The sequence below is a fragment of the Eretmochelys imbricata genome, chromosome 8 (assembly GCF_965152235.1).
Source record: "Eretmochelys imbricata isolate rEreImb1 chromosome 8, rEreImb1.hap1, whole genome shotgun sequence".
Classification (NCBI taxonomy): Eukaryota; Metazoa; Chordata; order Testudines; family Cheloniidae; genus Eretmochelys; species Eretmochelys imbricata.
The window spans coordinates 12,655,589-12,676,739 of NC_135579.1; the positions used below are offsets into that span (position 1 = coordinate 12,655,589).

At 41.4% G+C, this 21,151-nt stretch overlaps 1 long non-coding RNA gene across 2 annotated transcripts in view; it reads left to right on the plus strand.

Annotated features, from left to right (window-relative positions):
- LOC144269414 (uncharacterized) overlaps window positions 1-20,352 on the plus strand; it is a 38,236-nt gene extending 17,884 nt beyond the window's left edge. Inside the window, exons 3-4 of one of the 2 annotated variants that reach the window (XR_013346918.1) lie at window positions 15,297-15,418; window positions 19,469-20,352. This is a non-coding gene — a long non-coding RNA (uncharacterized LOC144269414). The remainder of the gene's footprint in view (window positions 1-15,296; window positions 15,419-19,468) is intronic. The other variant, XR_013346920.1, reaches the window with a different exon arrangement.
- Window positions 20,353-21,151: the final 799 nt, after the last annotated feature.

Here is a 21,151-nt window from a genome sequence, read left to right on the forward strand (position 1 = left end):
TAAATGATTTGGGAGGAAGAGAACCTCCTTCTCTGAGCTTATGGGTCTCCAGAAGTATTGACAATGGACAACCTCACTGACTAGAGGACACCAGATTCAAGAGACTGTTTGGCCACACAGCTGCCTTCCATAGAACTTGCAGCAGAAGACAATTCTCCAGGGGGCAGAGCCAGTCCCTTCCCACGGTTCTTTATGCATTATCTGTCTGCCAGACTGCCCCAGAGGATCCACATGTGAAAGGTACACTCCACAAGCAGATTTCCTGCTTTCCAGAAGAACTGGGGAGTATTGCCTTTGCAACCACTGTCTTCCCTTCTTTGTCCCCTTGTGGTTGCTCCTCCATTGGTTGGAGCTTTGAAGAGTTGAGGGGGCAGGCCTTCGGCGGCAGGGGGTGAAGGGTAACATTGGCAGTGCCTCCCTGCAGCACCATTCCCTGCAGAGCTCAGGAATTCCCACATGGAAGTGCATGCAGGAGGTCATATAGCTTGGAGCTGAGATTTTTATTCAGGACCATCTCCAGACAGAAAGCCACAGCTGGTATAAATGTGTCTGAGTGGTAAAATGAAATACATTTGTTGGCAGTTTTGGAGAAGATCACAAGGCAACATTGTGTTTTTGATGGGAGTCAGTCTTTGCTCTTGGAGGTATATGATGAGTGCAATAGTAATTTAAACATTCTGACTGAAATCCTGGCCCCATTGAAGTCAGTGCGAGTTTTGCCATTCATTTCAATAGAGTCAGGATTTCACTTTCTCTCCATGTTGTACCATATAAAGCTACAAGGTGCCCTGATGTAACCGGGGAAGAGTTTCACCCACTGAGTTTTGGTTTATAAATACAACGTGCATATATATCTACATCCCCCATTTCCTCACCATAGCTACACACATCTCTTCTCCACCATCTCCTTGGACTAGAAACACAAACAAAAAATCGAAACAGAAAGAAAACCCCAATAAATTAATCAAGGGAAACAAATGAACTTTGTGCCATTTCTAGATGTAAAGATTTGGAAGAGAGCAAACAGCTAATTATCTTTTACCGTTGACTGGACAGATATGAAGAACCGTACCTGAATTCTGAATCTACTCATCATTCTGTATCCTGGGAAGATATTATTAGATTGCGTATTTTGTAAGGAATGGACAAAGCAGTTTGAAAATAAGAACCAGACTTTCTGCAAAATTCAAGATTAATGGAACCTTTTTCTGTGGTTTGGTAACGTTTTACTGCACATCTATTTTTAATTATTATTCTTTTCTGCGCACCCCAGCAATTCATGGTTTGAGTGCTGACCAAAATCGGAAAGAATAAAACACCACAAGAAAAACTTTTCTCATAGTATTTCTTTCATAACTGTAGCATGAAGCACTTGAAATCTCAAGAGAAAGCTTGTTTGTGCGAGATTTCTGCACATGTTTACAGACTGTAAAGGACTGGATCGACTGGAAAGTTTGGGGTCTTTTTCAAACCCTGAATGTCACCCACTTTTGTTAATATTTCATTACACAAGACAACATATAAGAAAAACAATGATAAAAAATGAATATTCTTTCATCAAAAGGGAATCAGGAAAAAAAAACAGAAATGTCAAACACAATGGAAAGAAAAGGGAATTGAAAACACCCTAATGTACCTGCTAAAGAATTATAATCTGTGTATGCTGGATTCCTCCTAATCAAATCCACAGACACAGTTCCCCCTCCAGGTCACAAAAACCACCTTCCTTTCCAGATTGGGGTTCTGGGAGCAGCAGTGGCCAGAGGAGTCCCTAAAAGCACAGCTCCTGTAGGGGTTGGGAACATGAGCAGCAGAACAAAGATAAGGGATCTCTGTGTGGATGGTCTTTTCCTCTGAGGCATCCTTAAGATCTACATGGATCATGGGGGATCTATGGATTTAGGAGATAGAATATTGGTCTACACCAGAGGGGTCAAACCTCCCACCCCCAAAGAATAAATTCTAGAGGCACTCCAGGTGACTCCCATATACAGAAGAGGAAACTCAGAGATTCACCTTGTAGTTCTTCTGTCACGGTTTGGCATGGTTTGATCCCACAAAGTAGGGGCTGAGAGGCTTGACCCCCTTCATGCCTGCAGATTGTGTAGACACAAGAGGCATTATGCCAGGAACCCTTACCTTTGTATTTCCACTCCATGTGGCTCAACAGGTCTTTGCATGAACTGAACATGGCCAAAACTGAGCTCTTGATCTTTCCTTCAAATCCTCCTCTTCCCCCCTTTTCTCTGTCACGGTGGACAACACCACCATCCTCCCAGTCTCTCAGGCCTGTAATCTGGTGCCATCTTTGACTCAGTTCTCTCACTGGATCCACATGTTCAGGACATTTCTAAATCTTGCAACTCTTTCTTACACAACATCCCTAAAATCCAGCTTTTTGTCTCTGTATACACAGCCAGAACTCTCACCCAACTCTCATCTCAACTAGACTACTACAGTGTCCTCTTTTCAAGCCTTGACTTCTGCAAACCTACTACCCTCAAGGACCTCATCAGCCCACTCTGAGAGTCCCTCCACTGGTTCTCTCATCACCTCTGCATCAAACACAAGCTTCTTGTCTTTATCTTTAACCCCCTTCATAAGGTAGTCCCCTATCTAATTGATCCACTAATGTACCATGCCATCAACCACAGCCTTCCGCCAGCATTGCCAGCCTTTACTGACACAACTTCTTCCTTAAACATCTCCCTGTTTTCCCCCACACTCTCCCGTATGTGGGAAGAACTCCCAGATAAAATCCCAGCAGCCACTGCTTTATCCTCCTTTACATCCTTCCTTAACATTCCCCTCTGCTGAGATGCCTACAAAACCCAGCATGGAGCATGGCTGGGATGGTGAGATGTGATTGTCCCTGTTCACGTTCTTTCCTTTTCTTACACTCCACCTCTGCCCTCAATTAAAAAAAACCCAAATAACTAAAATCCATGTGACTAACATCTTCATTATCATCATCATCATCACTCCCATAACCGCATTGGTTGTTAGGGTACCATCATTGATGAGCAAGCAACCAATTGTCTCCACCCCTGACAATTGTGTGTCAGTGCTTGAGTCTCTGCGAAGTCCATTGCTGTCCACTCTTCTATGTTGTCAATCCATCTCTTATTCTGTCTACCTTTTCTTCTCTTCCCCTGTACTGTCCCTTGGAGGATGATCTTGGATAGGCCAGATGATCTACAACTACAATCCATGTAACTAACAAAGCTATGTCAATTCCTCACTGCTTGTATATTGTATCCCCATCTCCTACCCCTTGACAGTGTGCCTCTTTAGATTGCAAGCCCTTCCAAGCAGGGAGTGCGCTTCTGTACAGTGCCAAACACAGTGGGGTTCTCCAGTCCCAACTAGGGCCTTTCGGAGCTACCATTATATAAACATTTACTAATAATGATGATAAGTAAAGACTGAAAAGGGATGGTAGGATTGGGCCCAATGACACTTCACAAAATGTAGCATTTTTTTATTATGAGGATTTTGAAGCACTTTTCACACAGTAAGACAAATTTTTTTCTCAGTTCAGGTGTGAAACCCCACTGGGCTCAAGGATGTACTCAAAGTGAGTAACACATATGTCCCATTAACTAATTAAGCCTCACAACATGCCTGTGAGGTGGAAAAGGAGCAGACAGGGGCCCACAATTGGAATGCAGTCACCACTGGTGTAAAGCACATGGGCGGCTTAAAACCGCACCGAAACACTAACAAGAATTAAATATGAGATCACAGGCAATATAAATGGTTGATATTTTGGGGAGAAGTGAGTGACACGTAGATCCCATAGCTCAAAAATCTTTGTAATCTTGGCTCTAGCCCTGTATGATAGTTTTCAGATTGCTAGAAACTTCTCTGTTTTAATTACATTAATTTAAATCAAACTTTGTTTTCAGAAGAGACTGGCTTTTTAAGTCCTTTATTCTAAAACAACTCTATAACATGAAGGCTGAAATGTCAGAACTCATTAAGAAAAAGGAGCTGTGCATAAAACACCAAAGAAGTGCATCTGCCATGGAAGAGAAAGCAGCAATTTTGCTACAATCCTCTCCAGAAGCCAGAGTGTACAAGTATTCCCCCTAAACAGATCTCGAGCTGGCAATTTGATAAACCCTGAATTAGATGCTGGAGTATTAACTTCCCTTGTGGTTGTGAGAAATAAAGGTTTAAAAACCATGATTTTAAATGTGCCCAAGGGTATATTTACAGACTAGCTAGCCAGATTCCACACTGACTTATACACTATTGCAACTCCATTGGCTTCAGTAGGGTAGCATGGCATATAAGTGAGCAAAGAGTTTGGCCCAGTAACTAACCATCATTTTATTTATATATATATTTTCCCCTCTGCCATTCTGACTGAAACTAAATTGATTTATTAATCTGATACTGAATATTGGTGCCAGACTACTACTTAATTTATCAGCTGCCTAAAATGAACTTTAACATGTAATTTCCAAGGCAATTTGACTGATCAGCAATAACATAATTGGTTGCAAATGTCCTTCCTTCTATTTGTTTTAAGTGGCTTTTTCATTAAAGCAATGCAGCCAAGTAAATAAATATGATTTTGCTAAGACCTAAGGCAGGCAACAGCTGAGAAATGGATGGGATTTGGGAGGGGGCTGTGTAACACTGCTAAGCCAGCGTTCATTCTCCAGATATTCTCTGTTGCATTGTTGTCCAGTGCCAATGTTTGCTATGAGCGAGGCTTCCTCATAGTGAGAGGCTCACTAAATGCCAATTCTAACTAAAAACCTGGAATCAAATTCTGACCAAAGTCACTGGGGTTATTACTGGGTCAAATACCAAATTCCTTACTCAGGACTTGGTCCTGTGGGATGCCCCTATAATGAGTAAGGACTGAGAAAAGCCCTCAGGATTGGACTCATTATTATTGGGCAGCACCCAACATCTCATGTCAGGTAACCTAAAGAAACTGTCAGATTTTCATCTCCTTACAAACATAGATTAAGACATATTATTTTACAATATGTGCAAGACAAAAAAGCGATGTCAGAAAGGCAGTTTGTGATGCAAAGCTAAATGGAGGGTGAAAGGTCACTGCGACTTATAGCACAGGACTGCACAATAACCGAGGGCAAACTGTGAGGATCTGAACTGGAGGAAGAAGACAATAATCTATTTTAATAACAGCTATCACATGACATAGTATGTCACTGAATTTACACATACCCTTTCTGATGTACTACAATACATCCTAACACCGTATGCAGGATGTATATAAGCCCTTGGTATGTGCTTCGTTATGCTCTTTTGTTGCTCATTTCATTTGATTCAGATTCTGTTACACATAATTCTACGGCTTCTAGCTCACTGCTGGTCATATTCTAAAATATCTATAACAGCAATAGACTGGGCAATGAATAGTGATTATGGAGTGACTTCATAGAAATGAAACATTATTGCAGATCTTTCACTATGAGTCACCAATATGTATTGTAGGAGCAAAGATCATAAAAATAATGTCAAAATAAACAATGGAGTTGCGTCAGAAAAGAAAGAAAACCCCAACCTTTATTTTCTAATCCTTTTGCTAGTTTAGGACTTCGTACTCTTCAGACGTTTTACCCACTAGACTGTGTCAAACACAATCATTGATTTCCTTCCATGAGCCTCCTGAAAATATCTGAAAGTGTTGCAGTCTAAAATGAATTACTTAACCAACATAGCTTTTAGAGCTTCCAGGATACCAGCAGGGTAGATACAAAAAGTGGCATTTCCTTAATTGATTCTTAAACCCAACTGTAACCCAGATTATTGTTATACAAGTGGGATTGAAAATGTTTATACCACATTTCTCAATCTGTTGTGCATCAATAAGGAAAATGGATTGCAGGTTGCAGCTATGTAAGAATCAGGGATTGTATGTACAGCACAGTTTGCAATGGTAAAACAGTACAGTTAGCAGACAGAAAGATGGCGGACAACATGTAACTCTGTGACTATTATTAAGGAAAGGGACAGTGACTTTTTCTATGTTTGGACAGAGTCTAACACAGTCACTGCTCAGTAAATAATAATAATGAGCAGGTTTGTAATTGGCCTGTTCCAATAATATCAGACTGATAAACCTTGCTTTGCTTTGCTGCATATAAAATCCAGATGAAGCCACTTTGCTTATAAATGGCAAGACTACAACCTTTACTCAGAGTAGCATGTGAGTAATTCCATTGCAGCAAGCAATATTCCTCATATGCGGTAAGCAGAATTGAGTCCAAAATAACAATTCACATAGCTATAGTATTTTGTGGGAATCAAAAGAAAATGTTCCAGGAGCTGAATTCTAGTTTCAGACAAGTGGCAGATATTGGTGCATCTCTTGAATGATCCACTACCAGGCATGTAAGTGCAAAATGCAACAGGAGATTTTTCTTAGATACACTGTAATGTGCTACCCCCAACTCACATCAGATTTAGAATCTGCTCCACAGTGCGCTTGTTTCCATGCCTTTCATTACTTCCGTCAGTTAATGAGGTTGCTTCTCCTCAAACCTGAATCTCAACTTCACAGGAGTATGAGCCCCCTAAAACTGGGACATTTCTCATGAAAGGAGCATTGAATCAAAAGGTTGCTTTTTATGTGAAAGTAAATTTGACCCAACTAATTGAAGGGGATTTTTTCCCCCATCAATTGGGCCTCTGAAATCATTCACCTATATCTTTTGCAGGGGGCTTTAGATTTTATTTGCAGCAGTATCAGAAGTTATATTGTAATAGATATAATATTCCTCAGTAGGGAGCTTTCATCAGCTTTCAATGATCTGTCAAGGGCAATGGCTGTTTCTTGGCATTAGAAAGCTTCTGTTAAAAACACCAAAGGAACATCTCCTTTACTAACAATACAACGTTAATGCCAATGAGTGAGCAATATCTATGAATCAAGCTTCAGCAGCATTTGGAAGCCTAATAAAAATCTCCAGATGTAAAATATAATAATAATAATAATAATAATGATGATGATGAAGTGGTTTTAATGTTAGAAAGGTCATAGATAAAGTATAATGGGCTGATACTTGTAGCTTCATTTCAAAGGACTTTAACATTCTATTAATGTCTACACTTAGAGCATTAGAAACGAATCAATACGATAAAACTCCCACGGCTGGTAGTCTGATTTTTTTTCCTTGCTGCTTCCTCTGTCCTGCAGATCTTTTGCCTCCTGGGTGTTGGAAACACCTGAGATGGTGGTTCTCTGCCTTTTCAGACACCTGTACCAGTTTGCTAGACTAAGATCCCAGCTGTGCGAGCCAATCCCACCACCTTCTATTCAGTTATGTGCTATCTAGACTACCAGGGAGCCAGAGGTGCTCCAAGCCCTCATCACACAACAGCAAGACTAGGGGTTGAAGCAGCCCAAGTTCTATACCAGGTTAGAATGTCCATAGTTTAATGGAATGCAGGAAGTGGAATGCACTTGGGCCAGAACAGTTGTCCATCAACCAAGGCCCAATTCTCAAAGGTGCTGGACATTTCTGTGGGAGCTGCTGCGGGACAAACATTTGATAACGAGCTCTTCAAGCTAGCAGACAAATATATAACAAGATTCAATGGCTGGAAGTTGAAATGAGACAAGTTCGGACTGGAAATAAGGTGTAGATTTTTAACAATGAAGGTAATTAACCATTTACCAAGGGTTGTATAGATTCTTCATCACTGGCAATTTTTAAATAAAGATTGGATTTCTTTTAAAAGATATGCTGGGGAGATTTGCACTGTTGCTGCATGTGCTATGTCTGTTCTTTGGACGGATGGGGACTTGGTGTCCAGAGCTCTTTTCAGTCTGGCACCTGAGTGAACATTGTGACGCTTCCCAGGGGCACTCTGGGTTGGAAGGCACCTCACTACCACCTGCCCTTAGCGTGAGAGAGTCTTGTCTATGCCTGCTGTGGATCAGCTCCGTGAAACCACCTGCCTCTGGCACAAGCACTGCCTTCCAGACCTCCGCAAGCCTCATTCTCTCTGTACGGGATCATGCCAGGCATATGGTAGCCTCCAAATCTTCCAAATGATCCTCTGGGGTGCTCAGCCCCTGTTCCAGTGAACACTCTCAGAACTCTTAGATCCTCTGTTCCCAAAGGAATACTATACTACTCACCAGCTTGTCAGACTTAACTCAGGATCACCACTTTGCTTTGCTTAACACACAGCACATATATATATAGATATAGATATAGTGAAAACAAGAATAAGTTTACCATCAAAGAACAGAGATTCAAGTGACATTGAGTAAGGTTATTGGAAACAAATTGCTACATATAAAACAAAATTATCGCATGCTTTCTAGAGCCTAAACTAATGAGGCAACCCCCTCTCTCCCACTAGATAGCTTGCCCCAAGTTCTTTCCCCAGCATTTACAACCAGTTTGGCTGAGATCCCTTCTCATAAGATCAAGCCCATTGGCAGCTTGTCCTCACGGACTGAAGGAATACTTGGGAGTTCATCTGTACTTTCTAAAGTTCATTCTCTTACCCCTAATCAGGATGCCTCCTGCTGTTTTCTGTTTTTTCCTCCAGCCCCCCACAACCTATTGATTAGCCTTTTTCTCAGACTGTAAACAGATGTTCACTGTGAGTGACACAATACTCAGTTTGCATATGACCAGCCAGAGTGAGATAAGCATCTCTTCCAAAACCTGCCAGAAATATGTGGATACCTGTTGGTGACCTGTTTTAACTCAGACCTAGAGAACATACTTCTCAGTTTATATACATAACTTCTCACATATTTTCCATCCATACATCTCTCAATGATTATGATGACCAGTGTGCCTCAGGCTTTCATTAGAGACTTTACATGAGGATCTCTGTACCCCTATGCCCCCTGCCAGTTGGTATCAAGCTCTCCTTGGGTCACAAGCAGTAAAAATGTTATATTTTAAAATGTGAGTATCAGTGGGAGCCTGGGTCTGAGCCCCGCTTAGGTCAGTTTGGAAATATCAGAGGTAGATGATTAACAGAGTTTTTACTCTGTGGCTTCTTACCTTGTACCATGCTTTTCCTGGGCCCGATTCTCATTTACATTAAAGCCACTTTAAGGCCCCTTTACACTGCCAGAGAGTGACAAAGAGGCAGAGGTAAGTGAGAATCAGGCTCCCTGTTCCTGGAACAATCACTGACGTGGCTCTCATTCCTCCTGCATTGGGAGGATGCTTAGCTCTCCACATACCATCTTCCTGAGATTCCTCCTTCCTTCCTGAGATTTAGGGAGGTCTCTCTACAAGGTCCAGAATATGCATGTGTGGACAGGGCAGAGAGGGGTGATCCTGAGGGGGTGGGGAGGAAGACAGGTACACACATCATCCCCTAGTCTGGTGCTGCACAGGTGAACCTCCCTTCCCATCTGGGGGAAGAAGTCCAGGGGCAGCTGAAGTTGGAGACTCCCTGCCAACCTGGCTCCAATGCAAGGGAGACAAAGGGAAGGGGCTGGAGGCCAGGAGGCAGAGCAGAAGCACAGGAGCTTCCCATAGCTGGACCTGTGCCTCTGGAGGATTCCCAAGTTCCATGTTGATATCAGGGAATCAGCTGCATTTTGGGGGGCTGAACCCCTTTTTCTTCCAGGGCATCCCCTCATCCTGAGTAGAATAACTCAGAGAAAACTCAGTGAGGAGAAACTTGTGGCGTTCTCCCTGTGCCCCTCTTGTGAGAGGGGTAATCAGGGCTACTTTACTATTATTATTTATTATTAATTATTTATATTATCACCATCCCACTCCTATCAACTATGGGAAGAGGCGAGTCGAGGGCAGCAAAAGGGGGAAGGCTTAGGCCCCAAAGTACCCTGGAAAGTATGTTGCTAACCCTGACCTTGTCAAACAATATTTGTTTTTGTTGAGAAATTTCCTCTCTCTAATTCAGCTGTTTTCTGGGGAAATGGAATGAAAGCCCTCTTGCTAGGTACTCGTGCAGGTTAAATTTATTGAGTGAATGCACTGATTTTCAGAGCCCCCCTCGCTGTAGTAGCTTTATCAAAATCTGGATCCAAAGCATTTATTGAGCCCTAAGCGTGAGACAGTCAGAGGGACTAAATGAATTGTGCAGCTGTACAGTTAATTGTGGAAGTGGCTGCCTTATTGCCTGGCGTGGAGTTTTCATGCTCTATCAGTTAAGCTAGAGGGCAGAGTGTAGCTAGAGAGCAGAGCAGGGCTCCCTGTACTAGTGCAAGTGTGTTAGAGATGCTCTCACTTACACCAGGGTGAGTCCAGAAGAACACTGCTTATTCCAGATTTACACCAGTGTATGTGCAAAAAGGAGTACGAGTGGCACCTTAGAGACTAACCAATTTATTTGAGCATAAGCTTTCGTGAGCTACAGCTCACTTCATTGGATGCATTCCAGTGCATGTGACAGCAGAACCTGGTGCAGAATTTAATTTTAGCAAAAGGCAGCTCTGTGCTACCTGCTTTGCCCAATTCCCATAGAAGGCAGTGTTTAAAGAGTTGTACCACTCTGTGAACTGAGCTGTGATGTTACTTCAGGAGAAAGAAGGGCCAAAGCCTGGTGGATACTAAAAAGTTAGGTCGGCCCAGCTACATTGCTGAGGGGTGTGAAAAATCCATATCCTTGAGTGAACAGTTAAGCCAACCTACCCCGGTGTAGCTAGTGCTGGGTCAGTGGAAGAATTCTTCCGTCAACCTAGCTATTGCCTCTCAGGGAGGCGGACTACCTACACTGACGGGAGAACCCCTCCTGTTGGGGTAGGCAGTGTCTACACTGAAATGCTACAGTGAGGCAGCTGTGGCATTGCAGTTGTGCCACTCGTGTTTCAGTGTAGACAAGCACTCAGTCTCTCCTCTCAGATACATTGCCGCAGCCCTATGTAGGTACAAAGTGGATGTGAAATGATATCGGATCAGAAGGGTACCTGTCACACCCACTGTGCCCAGCAGGGAAGAATTAGAACATAAGAACAGCCATCTGGATCAGACCAAAGGTCCACCTAGCCCAGCATCCTATCTTCCAACAGTGGCCAATGCCAGGTGCCTCAGAGGGAATGAACAGAGCAGGGACCTGGTGAAATAGGGAGGGCCTTGGTCCTCCCACCCTCGCTGCCACCCACTCATTGGGTGGTGGCCCACTCTCCTCTGGCCCCTAGGCCCTATGGCCCCACCACAGAGGGCAGCCTTATTGACTCTGGCCATTAGGCCATATTGCCCTGAGGCTAAGGGCAGTTATTTGGGCTCTGCCACAGGGCTATAATGCCCCTCCCCAAAGGATGACTGAATATACTTGCCTTGTGACAGTTCCCTTAATGTTTTTCTTTCAAGACCGGGTTATAAAGGTGTTCCTCATTGGTCTTCTCTATGCCATTTGTTATTTATAGTCAGTAAAACTGAAATTATTTCCAGTGAAATATCATAGATTTTGCCCACTTTAAAAAAAATCTGTATAAACTAATTACACTGAACATTAGAACCACATTTTTAAAGGTATTTAGCTGTCTAAAGATGAAGATAGATACCTAGTGAGATTTTCAAAAGCACCATTGAAATCAATGGAAGTTAGACCTCTAGGAGCATCTGAAAAACCTACTAGGCACCTATCTGCATCTCAGAGTGCTTAAATACCTTTACAAACCTGGCCCTTAGTTACGTGTAATTGCCTGGGATGCTTCATGGAAAAATTATTAAGCATAAATTAAATTTACTTTCATTACTAATATTCTTGTGTTACAGTAACATACCATATAGACTCAGACTTTAAGGCTAGAAGGGACCATCATGATCATCTAGTCTGACCTGCACAGAACCACATCCACCCACTCCTGTACTAGACCCATAACCTCTGGCTGAGTCCTCAAATCTTGATTTAAAGGCATCATGTTACGGAGAATCCACCTTTTACTCTTGTTCAAACAAGCAAGTGACCTGTGCTGCATGCTGCAGAGGAAGGCGAACCCCCCGCCCCACCCTCAGGGTCTCTGCCAATCTGACCTGGGGGAAAATTCCATCCAAACCCCAATATGGCAATCACTTAGACGCTGAACATGTGGGTGAGACCCATCTCTGCTTTTACTCTGCATCTTTCTATATTATCCCTAATGTTTTACTTAGTAGTTTTTATTGTTTTTTTAAAATCAGAAGTTGCTTTGTAACCAAAATTGCTGTATAGGAATGATCGCTGGAGAACAACCTTAGTGGTCAGGCCATTGGCCTGGTGGGAGCTATACTGCTTGGTTCTATTTCCCAATTCTTCTGCTTACCTGCTTTATGATATTAAGTAAATCACATAATCTCTGTATCTGATTCTGATTTCATTTACACCAGTTTAATCCAGTGATTTGAATGGAGTTGTTTTTTATTGATACCGATGGAAGTAAGATCAGAATTAGATCCCTTGCATCTCAGTTCCCCTATCTGTAAAATGGGGATAATAATACTTTCTTGTCAACCCTCCAGGGATGTTGTAAAGATCAATCTGCACTTGAAGACTTTGAAAATGTAAAGCATTGTATGAGTGCTAAGCATTATAATTCACATTCAACAACTTAATGAAGGCCTCTCCTGTCAAATCATATCTACTCTCCAGTCCTCCCGCTGAAATATTTTGATTCTCCATCTGGTATTTTGTTTACAACTATGGCACTTTCCAGTCTTTGGCATCTATTCCAATTCTCTTGTTTCTTTATTTAGCTATCATCAGTCCTTCTAGGAACACGTCCTGCCTTTTCCCATTTATTTTGTTTGCTCTGATCAAATTGTGGTGACACAAAAGGGACACATACATAATCTAGCCCCATTTTGTACATATGTAACTTTTGGTGTGTAGTCACCCACATGGATGTAGAATCATGATTCCATGACATAATTCATCTCATTGCCCCTTTTTTACATATTGTACTTCATTGCGTATTTTCCAAGCTACGCTGCATTTCTTTGAGGTATCATGTATATGAACCATTGATAAGGTGCATTGTAAACCTCCATCTTTAATTTAGATTATGTCTACATCGCAAGCTAATGTGTTATGCATCTTGGGTAGACATACCTGTGCTAGCTTTAGGCATGCTAGCATGGCTAAAAATAGCCGATCTGGTAGCATGGGCTTCAGCATGGGCTGTACAAGCCTGCCCAGAACCTAGGTACCTACTCACATTATTGAAGTCCATGATGTCACATCTGCACTGCTATTTTCAGCCATGCTAGCATGGGAAAAGCTAGTGTGGGTATATCCACCCAAGCTGCAAATACACCTTGACTTGCAATGTAGATATACCCTTAGACATCCCAAGATAAGACATCCCTCGGGGCATCATTTCTGTTAACGTGGATAATATGTTCAAATGAAGAATGATAATGTAATTCGTGTACTGGAATTAAATGGCAAATTCAAAATTGATATGAGGAAATAGTTTTTTCACACATTGTTATTAGAATGTGGAACTCACTGCTACAGGATATCATTGAAACCCTGAACTCAGCAAGATTCAAAGAGAATTAGACATTTATACAGATAAATAGAATATCTAGAACTATACTTTTTGCTAAAAAACAACAACTCCTAGAAGAGAGATAAAATTTCAGGTTCAGGTTTAAGGCCAATCTCTAACTATTTGAGATTAGAATGAGACCTTCATGGGGGACCCATTATTATGCATCTGCCTACTGCGGATTTCTTGCATCTTCTTCTAAAGCATCTGAGACAGGCCATTGTCAGAGATAGGTTACTGGACTCGATAGACCATTAGCCGGATCCTATCTTGCAGTTCCTGTTTACTACAGAGAAGCAGATCTTTCAACCTCTTAGCTGTGTTTTGGGACCCACCCTTTCATATGTCCTGATTCCAAAGAGACATTTATTTACAGCAGTACTCATAGGGGACCAAAGCTCCAGATCAAAACATTTCTGAACTTTGAGGAAATCTGATCTTAATCCAGACTCCCAGGCTGGCCCCTGACTCCATAATGGACTGAATGAAAAGCCTGGACCTGAACAACCTCACACTTTGGAAAAGTTTTGATCCAAATCTGGAACCAAACTTTGCATTTTGGGGCTATTTATGATGGCTCGGTGCAGTTGGTAGCACTCTCACTTTTGGGCAAAATGCAAAGCTGTGGGAAACTCAGTGGTATCAGTAAAAATGGGGCTTGTGCAAATCTTTTTGGAGATTCTAGGCAGAGGGCTTAGCAGACCCAGAATTTCACTTTGAGCTTCAGGTTCAAATTAACCCCCCAAAATCAAAGCTAAACTCAGATGAATCCCTCAAATGTTCTTGCTTTCAAATTGTATTATTAAAGGTCACAGTGCTCTAATCCCAAGGTCATGTGTTCAAGTCTCACCCTGTACCTACTGCTGACACCACAGTGCAGCATTGGAAGGTGCAGTGCTGTTTGAAGTGCCATCCTTCTGATGAAACATTCACTTCTGACCATCTCTGGCATCTGCCCCAGGTAGATGTTAAAAAGTCAATGGCACTTACAGAAAAGACTGGCTAAAACCCTCGTGTTCTGGCTAGTATCCCACTCAAAGGGGGTTGTGTGAGAGCCACTCTCAAGCATGTAGGGGCTGCTGCATCAGCCTATGCCAGAAGGACACAATCCCCAATTGTCTAACCCATCTCTTTGTCAGACACCTTGAGATACCCTGAGCATGAAGGGATCTATGTAAAATGAAAATCTATTTACATACATTTTAAAACTCTCAGCTTTCACTTGTTTCCTTTTATTTAATCAAAGAGCTGAACTTCTTTTTGGTGACATAATTTGTCAGCAGGTTCAGTTTATACCAAAAATGTTGATCAAAGGGCAGGCGGTAACTGTTTGATATGCTGTGTGACAGCAAACTAAACAGGCATTATAGCTTTGCATCAGCAGCCGTGCATTTAAAGCTTTTATCAGCATTTCCATTGCAACCCATTATTCCACTCAGGATAGATGGTTCAATGGCAGAAAACAGATTTTTCCCATTACATTCAATAGCTCCCTGCCCAGGTTATGACACAGAGAATTGTTGCTCAGAGTTCAAGATAGGGCCAAAGACACAACATTGGATTTATAGCTGATCTTACCTAAAGTTTGGGGTGTGATGCACGTGGCTCTGTAACTGTGAAACAATGTTATAATTGTAGTTTATGTGTACTACCCCCTTTAAACCAGCTGTCTCTGTGCCAGGCTCCTGGGGAGGGCAGTGTGCTCTGAGGTAATTTTAGATAGAGGGTCTTCTAGTGTGAGAGACACACACTCTGCTTTGTATATAATGGAAATTTTACATTTGTTCTACTTTCCTTAAACTGAAAATCACATTTTTTCAATATGACATTGCAGGGTGCAGTCTAGACCAGTGAGGGGCTATATGTCACCCCTGCACTACAAACTTGAGTACTTCATGATGCCTTGCTGCTGTAGCACCCTTGTGGACCACTCACAAACAGCCTTCCAGCCTGCAGGTAACACCCTGAGTGTACAGCTTCAGCCTGCTAGCCACACACCAGTCACACTCTCTCTGGCTTCCACCAGCCTTGATTACCACTTGCAGGGTGACCCTAATGCACTCCCAGTCCCAGATTTTCCCCCCAAAACATGTGTTCTGGACAGTCCAGATATAATAGGTCTGTTGCCCCTTACAGGGATCAATATACAACAGTCTGCTACCCTAAATGGAGTTACCCACACATTTCACAACACTGGATTAATATTGATTAAAGAATAAAACAAGCTTGTTTAATTACAAGGAGAGAGATTTTAAGTGAGTACAAATATAAGGCATTAAAGTCAGAAATGGTTAAAAGAGAAATAAAGATAAAATGCTTTCTAGTAACTAAAACTTAACAAACTAGACTTGGTTCAAGGTGAAGTCTCTTACCACATGTTCCCAATAACCCTGCTGACCAAATTTTCAGGCCAGGATCTGCTCCCAAAGTCAAATAGGCTGATTTCTTTTGGCTTCTTAGGAGGTAAGTTCCAGCTACAACATTTGGATCCAAATTTCAACCTCCTTCCCACCCCCAAAGTAAGTAGGTGCTTGGAACTAGCTTTTGTTTCAGCCAGTCTCCAATAAAATCAGCATGAAATACCTGCAAAGATTATTTCCCAGAAAAACATCCCCCACAACAGCCTTTGCATATTTAAAGTACAATTAATGATTATTATTACTTTACAGCATTGAAAAGTGTGTTAAACATTTCTCAGAAGTCACAGAAAGACATTGTCCCTACCTCAAAACTAAATTTTGTATGGGATGAAATGAGTGTGACTAACAGTAGGAGGAGGAAGGAGTGAGGAAAGATGAGGGTTATAGCAAAATTACCTTGTGGTTAGTCAATTTAGGAACATGCACAGGAGGTGGTACAATTAAAAAATGTAAAAAGTATAAAAAAATAAAGATTTAAGGTAGTGAATATCACTGATTGTTATTTTTTTATTATTATTATTATCTATATTAACATAGTTCCTAGGCACTCTGATCTTGGACCAGGAGAGCTAGGTACTGTACAAACACAGAACCAAAATATAGTCGCTGCCCCAGAGAGCTACCAAATGCAAATTTCAAAGTGTACAACAAACCTGTAGGTGCTACCACAATAGACACATTAAAATAAATAAAATAGCAATAGCAACAACAGGATTTTACACTCACCTATACAATTTGTAATTCGCCTTGTATTGGCTAGTAACATAAGTGCATCCAGATGAGGAACAAAGCCAAAACAACAGCCAACTTTGGTCTACTTTTTAAAAACTTTTCCTCTTGAATCTCAGAAAATGCTCTGCATCACCACACTGAAGGCTGTCAAACAGTACAGCCACCCAACAGTAACTAAGCCAGTGCAACCAATGGCAACTCTACATATGATGTGAGCATGTGCAGGTCATCCTGCCCCTCCCTCGACTCTGTCAACCCAATCCTTTCTAAGTAGGCACAGGATTGAATTGTGCAAGTAATGCATTCTCCTCTCAAAGGGCAGGATCCTTATACTCTGGCCAGCTCACAAAAGGTTGCAGAGAGGCAGAGGGAAGGAGAGGGCAGTGAGCATAGGCATACACTCAGATCGATTGCAGTAGTGCCGATCTACCAGTAAATGTAGACATGCCCTAAAGATTCCTGTATTTAATGTGGAATTTCAGCCAAACAACAGTAACAACAAATGGAAAGTAACTAATGACTATTGTCTCTTTTAAAATAAGAAAGCTCAGACATACAGACTCTGATTTGGAACAAACATTAACTTTATGTTTCACATTAATTACGCAAATGTCTATAGATTTCAGGATAGACTTCGGGCTTGTCTAGATGAAAGTTAGTGCACGCAAGCTGGGTTGTAAATCTGCCTCACTAGCCTGCCACCCACTTCTGTGTGGAGTGTGCTGCTACACACTAAAAGTTTCCTAGTGCACTTTGATCCACCCACTTCGAAATAGATAAAATCGCAGTAGGGAACTTTTAGTACATGGCAGCAGGGTCCACCCAGACAGTAAGTGTGATGTAGATTTACATCCCAGCTTGCCATGCACTAACTGTTCATCTAAACCAGCCCTTAGGGTAAAGGGGGCTCAGGGTGGCATAATATTCTCAGATCATCTATATATTGCATGTGGAAGGCATTGTGGTTGAAACCATTCCTGGATGTCACTTTATCCTTTCTGTAAGAGGCTTCATAATTGGCTCAATGACATAATTGTCTTCCTCTGCCAAGCAAAGTGATAGCCCAACATCATGTATCATTTTGGGGGCTCATCTGAACATCCAACAGGTCACTTTAACTCCCTTTTACCCTCCAAGGCTGCACCTGGTTCTAGAGGCCTGGAGGTTTCTCCTTTCTAAGGAGTCTTCCAAAGTTGTTCCAAGCACTGGCCAGAAGAGATCACTAGAGAGTGCCCTCTCTTCCCCAAAAGTTCCCAGTCCCTGCGAAAGATCCATTTTTATTAAATCCTTGAATCCCTGTCATGACTCATCTCACAAAGCTCCCCTTTAAAGCAAACGGATTTAAGACTTAAAAGTTCTTCTATCTAATAAGACGAAAAGGCTTCCTTACTTTAAGCAGGAGCAAAATGTATGAATGAGAGTACACATACTGTACTGTAAATTATAATCAATTCTGCCTGATCAGGATTAGCAAGGTATGGCAAGGCTCTGCCCCCAGTCTCCTAGACAAACTATAAATAACATCCTACAGTCAAGGTATTTGTGAAAGAAATACAGTTTATTACTGTCATGAGACTAAGCCCCTTCTTTGCTTATAGATCAAAGACAGTGTCACTGTCTTCAAAGGCTGGCGGAAGATGCCTTTAGTAAGGAAATCCACACACACCCCCATGCCCAAACATATGTCAAAGGGAGAGTGTTTCAACTTGTTACCTAAATGACTTGAAACAAATCAGATGTGAAACCATATGGGCCTGCGGCTTTTTGAGACTGTAAACTTTTTTATTACAAATAAAGCTAATGGCCTATGCGATGACTCAGCCTTCTGCTCAGGAGTTGCATAAGGTTAACCAAGGAAATCTGAAGTTGATATGGAAGAGTGCAACAGGGAATGTTAGCACTGGACTATATGAGCTGATTATATTGTCCCAAGAACCTACTGTATTTAATGCATTTGACGGATACCACATCAGCAGCAGGAATACTGTACACTGGGGGTGCCCAAACTTTGCCCTATTGAGGGCCATACTGTCAACTGGCCAGGAGCCTAAGGCAATACCTAATCTGCAAAAAATCTAATACACTGCGACCGCTCATCTCTAATGCAGATTACAGGTCTCAGAATGCATGTTACATCTTGAGCCAAGCACTCCATCCATTCAATTTAATATGGATCATTGCACATTCCCAAGGCTGTTCCTACATATTAAAAAGTAAAATCACTAGCCACTTGGCAGAACACCAGGGGATGTAGTTTAGCTGAAGTACTGCGTACTGGACACGGTGCTAATATAGTGCCCATCATTGCAGTATGTAAGTGCTGTTATCTCTAATGGCAGGCTCCCCTATATTTCTGCCTCAATTCTGTTCTGAAGGTACCACATTCAAGGTGAGAGGGTCACTCAGTTTCCACAATCCATTCAGTCTTTGCCATCACCTGTGGTGCCACTTAAGGCATTTTTGTGACGTGATGTGGGCACTCTGCAATTCATTTTTTTATTATTTAGTAGTAGTATTTTCAAGACAGGGCCAGATCCTTAGTGGATGTAAATTGATATAGATACATTGACCTCAAACGAGCTACAATGATTTATAGCTGCTAAGGTTCAGGCCCTTTATCTTTATCTTAGAATTTTTTGCTTTCAAATATTTTTCTAAAGTAACTACAACATTCTATGATAATATAGGGCTCTTCCTAATCTGCCTTTTATCTCTGATTAATCTGTAATTATAAATTTAGCTCTATCGTAACAAAATTTTTCTCTGGAAATTATACTTGCAACATTACCTAGGTAGGTGTGTTTACTATAATCACTCTCATTGTTCATCTTTTGTTTCCCAAAATACACTCTAGGGAGAAGCATTAGTTTTGGAGTGGAGTTGCAATATATATTCCTGAAGCTGCAATTCACTGCTGGATGCAGAACAGGGGAGGGCAGAAAGGGCAATGTTTGCTGGAGTTTCTTAGTGCTTTCCACTGCAAAAATGTTATTTCTAACAGTAAAGCTACATGCCTGATACTTGTTACTTTAATTTGTTCTTAGAAACAACCCTTTTTCTTTTTAAAGTTTACATTTTACTGACTTTTTCAAATGACATGGTTTTGGTCACTATAGCTTTTCATTCTTGTTGCTGTTCTGAAGGTCCAGAAAGAACAACTGCAGCAGAAATGTGCTGTAAGGAAACACGACTTCCCTCTACAGTAAAGTTCTTCAGTTTGGAACCATCACTCTTACTGAGGCTATTGTAAAATACAAAATATAAAGTTCCCTGTGCTGAAAATTCCACGTTTCCTGCATTTTTATAACCACTTCAGCCATGCCAAAACACCTAGGGAGTGAATCATTTTGAATTTGCTGAACCCAAAATATGAGACAATAATGCTGTTCATGAAACTTCCTCTGCTGGACCCTGATGTTCATGCTCAGATGATGTAGCTCCCAAGTGACTTTGTATGTGTGACACTGTATCACAGTTTTGAACAGCTCTATTTGGTGCCCTACAACTTTCATGGTAGCTGGAATGCAGACAGAAAAAGAATGAAAAATGTATTTCCACTAGGAAAGTATATTCAGATTTTTAATAGGAATTACCTGGCCCACTGTGTAAAATGATATTTAGGACAGTAGAAAAAAGTATTTGCAGTATCAAATGTCATAAAACAGAATGGAAGGCCCGAGGTGGAGCTAATATGGAGTTCAACATGGCTCAAGAGTTTGCCAATTCTGTTTTAAAAAATAAAATTATTTGTCCACTGTCATATGGTATTGCTGTGATGCATATTTGTTGAAACAGAAGTTGTTAGGCTCAGCATAATTTCATTGTGAGTGGTGAAGGTGTGTAATATGACAGCCCAACTCCCTAGTTCTCATGGCTAAATCCGCACCTACATTACTGCAAAGATAATACATCGAACAGGATGTCTTGGTTGAAATATCAGATCCCCTGGCTTTCCAAAGACTACTATAAGGTCATATTAAATCCATGTAAATTATATGTAAAATTTAAACAAATACCATGAAGAATTGTTTGAGGGGCAATAAAAGCAAATAAAAATGAACAGCAACCTCTTGCAACAGGGAGCAGAGTGGAAATCTTCTCTTTGTGCCAATGGCTCTGGAAGTCTCTCTGAGCTAGACTTACAGCTTAAGCTGTGTGTCACATTGGAACTACACTCCAATACATTCAACATGGAAGTTATACATAAGAAAATATGCACTGTAAATATCTGAGGAAGCACAAAAATGCATGTCTCAGTAGCAAACTACATAAGTCGCTTGGGGAAGTAGCACCCTGCAACCTATCTTGTTCTGGCAAAAGAACAATGTTTCATAAAATGCGATCAGTAAACTTATGGATTTGACTGTACCTCTAAATACAGATGGGTCTGAACACTACCAAAGTGGGGTGTCTGAAAATCCAGCTCCTAACTTTCCCAAAGGTCAGGATGTTTGGATTCAAACCATTAGAGAGAGGATCTCAACTGCATCTGGATGGAGGACTTTGATTTGGGCCTATTATCTCAATATAATTTGTT